Here is a 4,221-nt window from a genome sequence, read left to right as displayed (position 1 = left end):
GCAGGTCGAGGCTGCGGTGACCGGGAGCGGCCACTGCACTCCAGTCTGGGTGACAGAGTGAGACTCCAACTCAAAAAAAAAAAAAAAGATTTAAAACAATACACATGTATAGGGCACTTACCATGAATGGGACTTGCAGGACTGGAAGCTGCTCTGGGGGAGTCAGAGAGTGGGTAGGGAGTGAACAAGCAGTCCCAGGACATCACTGTGCACCACTGTGGGCTTTATAAACACTGGACACTTAGGCTACACTAAATTTATTGAAAATATTTTTATTTCTCCAATAATAAACTAACCTTAGCTTATGTACTTTTTTACTTTATAAACTTAATTTTTTTAAGTTTGGTAGCCTCACCTCACCTTCAGTAAAGACACAGCCTAAAACACAAACACATGGTACAGCTATACAGAAATGTTTTCTATCTTCATGTCCTTATTCCATAAGCCTTTTTTCTATTTTTATTTATTTGCTTTTTAAAAACTATTTTGTTAAAAACTAAGACACACTCAGACCTAGGCCTACACAGAGTCAGAATCATCAATATCACCGTCTTCTGTCTTCCACCTCCATATCTTGTCCTACCGGGAGGTCTTCAGGGGAATAACACGCATGGAGCTGTCATCTCTTATGATAACAATGCCTTCTTCTGGATTACCTTCTGAAGGACCTGCCTAAGGCTGTCTTACAGTTCATTTTTTTTTTTGTAAGTAAGTAGATTACACTCAAACGATGAAAAGTATAGTATAGCAAATACATAAGCCAGTAACATAGTTGTTTATTATCATTATCAAGTATTATGAACTGTACATAGTTCTATGTACTATATTTGTATATGACTGGCAGCACAGGATATTTATTTACACCAGCATCACCACAAAACATGAGTGATGTATTGTGCTACAATGTTAACAATAGCTACAGTGTTACTAGGTAGTAGGAATTTATCAGCTCCATTATAGTCTTAAGGGACCACTGTCATGGATGTGGTACATTATTCATTATTGACCAAAACGTTCTTATGCTGCACGTGACTGTACTTAACTTTCAATCTGGTCTTGGTCATATATTGTCAGTCTCCCAACCCCATCCAACCTACCCTATCTGAAGGCTGCACTGGGCAGATTGGATTTCCAGTGGGCCCAATTTTACAGGACTCAGCAGTTTGGGGAGTCCTCACATCACCCTGATTCTGGGGAAGCAAGAAACCAATTGCCAGGTCCCTTTATACAGCTTTTGCTTAACACACACACACACACACACACACACACACACACACACACACACAAACACACACACGGCTAAGTTTCTTTTATCTGCCAGTGTTTTGCTTCAAAAGTTCATTGCTTTTAATCTGAGAAAAGTGATTGAAAACAAACAGAAAGTTCATTGCCCTTTCAACATAAATTCCCATAACTATTTCTCAAGTTATAACTTTGCCTTGCCAAGGTTTGCACTGCTGACATCTGAAACCAAGATGTGATCATGCCATTCTTCCGTTTACAAATGTTTGGTAGCCTCGCCTCACCTTCAGGAAAAAGTCCTAAAAATAAGAGCTAAGCTAAAGCAAATCAGTTACAGCCTGAGAATGAAAGTTCATGAGGGACTTATTCTCCTTCACTGTCACGTTCCCAGCATGGAGAACAGTACCTGACTTAGAATAGGTACTCCTAATCTATTTGTTGAATAAAGTAACAAGTAATAGATGCATAGTAAATCTTTTTTTAATGAATTTTTATCTGGTGGGAGTTTACTGATAAGATTGCAGACTCTTTGTCATCTTGAAAACAACCAATTTAAGTAATCAACAACAGTAGAAAGGTTGCAGTTTGGATTTTAACATGCTATGATGTTGTGTTCAGATTAGTAATGGCATATAAATGCAAACACAGTGGGACTGACTGCAAGAAGCGTGGAGAAGAGACAGAATCTAGTCTGTCCTACCTGCCTACACTCCTTATTCCCCAAGGATTTGTGGTAACTCATACACAAAATATCATAATGTAGTATGCTTCAGATTTGGCTTAAAGCTTTCTGCCTACCAAGTTGAGTTATATTATTCTTATCATTGGATAGGAGCAAACCTTTCTCAATATTAAGTTCTAAAACAAATTACCCACCTGGGGCTTTTTGTAAGAGGCATTAAATGATAGGGTGGACATTATATCGTGCACTATTCTTATAGCAAATAAGATAATTTTTTTTTTTTTTTTGAGTCAGAGTCTCACTCTGTTGCCCAGGCTGGAGTGCAGTGGCACGTTCATGACCACCATAGCCTCAACCTGCTGGGCTCAGGCAACACTTCCACCTTAGCATACCAAGTAGCTGGAAACATAAATATGCACCACCATTCCCGGCTAATTTATTTTATTTTTTGTAGAGATGAGGTCTCTCCAAGTTGCCCAGGCTGGTCTTGATCCCGTGGGCTCAGGCAATCCTCTCACCTCAGCCTCCCAAAGTACTGGGATTACAGGCATGAGCCACCACACCCGGCCTAAAGTTTCTTATTAAATCCACCTCATTATAACAGTAAGCCCAACTCAGTGATGCCAGTTCCGTTCAGAACTAAGATGATATGGTGCATCTATGTGGCCTTCTGTCGTTTGTCTGGCTTGAATCCAAGGATGGACTGAGAGCTCCTGCCCCTCCTGTGGTCCTTCTTGTATCAGGGTCCCTTGCTCCTGCTGGCCTTTTGACTGGTCCAGTAGAGGAGACATTAGCAGCTAGGGCCTGAGCTGCTGTTTGCTGGATAACTGGTTGAGGTAGGTGTATGTCCTATAGAAACAAACGAGAGTTGTTCTGAGTGATATCACTGGGAGAAATGGAGGTGTCTACGTGGGCAGATAGATTCTGGATAGGAACTGTAGGAGCTCCTGCAGGTAAGGCCAGAAACATCTTGACGTCTGTATCAGATTAGAAAGTATTGATCAGCTTTTTGTTCACTAATTATTAAGACTTAAATTTGCTGCCAAGGGTGTGCTAAAGCATGCACTCTTATATATTGCTGGTGGAAATATAAATTAATAACAAACTATTTGGATAGCAACTTGGCAATATATTTTAAGAACCTTAAAAACATTCATACCATCTGACCTAGTACTTCTACTTCTGGGAAAATGTCCTGAGGAAATAATTTTTTAAAAAAGTCTAAACCTCAAAAAATGTGTTATTTTAAATATTTCATTACTTCACTTACAGTATCAAGAAATTGGAGGCAATTTAACCATCCCACAAAAGGAGAATAAACAAATATATTCATTCAAAGGAGTATCATGACTCAAGCTAAAATGTTTTGAAGAATATAAGATAGAAAATTCTTAAAACATTAAAATGAGAAAAACAAAATACAAATAATATAAACAATAGAAGTTGAACTATGTTTAAAAATATGCTCGGAAGAAAAGATTGGTGGGAAATATACCAAAATAATAAATAATTGTTTTGGGATACTAAAACATTTTTAAGAAAAACTCTCTTGGCCAGCCACAGTGGTACATGCTGCAATGCCAACACATTGGGAGGCCAAGGTGGGAGAATCACTTGAGACTAGGAGTTCAAGACTAGCCTGGGTGAAATAGTGAGACTTCATCTCTACAAAAATACAAAAAAATTAGCTGGGTGTGGTAGAAGGGACAGGAAGGAGGAAGGAAAGAAAGAAAGACACTCTGATCATTTTTATTTAATATTTTTGAGAGGAAGACAAATACAAATATTCACATTCTTTAGACATGGGTACTTTATAATAGAGAAGGGATATTTAACAAACCTACAGTCAGCTGAATTACGGTTCTTTCCCCATACCTTCCAGATGTTAAAATTTCTGATTTTCAACACCAGAAAAACAATACCCCTAGATAAGGGTCTTCAAAATCCCTGTCATTTACTTATTAGAAAGGCGGTGCCCATATTATAAATGAACAGATTGACATTTTGGTTTATTACCTACTACTCAAAACCTGTGGTTTTGATTAGTACAAGTCAGTCTCCCAGAGCCTGACTCTTACTGGCAAATGGGATAGAATCAGGTTTTTTAATTTATGAATTGGAAGTCTGATCATGGACTTTGCAATCTACCCCAAGTTAAGCAGCAGTTCCAGAACATTGCTAGAAACAGTAGTAGTCTAGCACACAGGTTCAGTGGCCAAAGAAAAGCAAAACTGAAAGGAAAAAATCATATTGTTTATGCAATGAACTGTTTTTTGAGCAAAAAAAAAAAAAAAAAG

General features: G+C 38.3%; 1 protein-coding gene across 1 annotated transcript in view; it reads left to right on the top strand.

The window, feature by feature from the left end:
• HACD2 (3-hydroxyacyl-CoA dehydratase 2) overlaps nt 1–4,221 on the top strand; it is a gene marked incomplete at its 3' end in the record, with an annotated part of 55,721 nt that overhangs the window by 45,883 nt on the left and 5,617 nt on the right. The window lies entirely within an intron of this gene.

Source organism: Carlito syrichta, unplaced genomic scaffold (assembly GCF_000164805.1).
Source record: "Carlito syrichta isolate Samal-C Ts95f unplaced genomic scaffold, Tarsius_syrichta-2.0.1 Scaffold236168, whole genome shotgun sequence".
Classification (NCBI taxonomy): Eukaryota; Metazoa; Chordata; class Mammalia; order Primates; family Tarsiidae; genus Carlito; species Carlito syrichta.
This window is presented reverse-complemented; position numbering and strand designations above follow the sequence as displayed.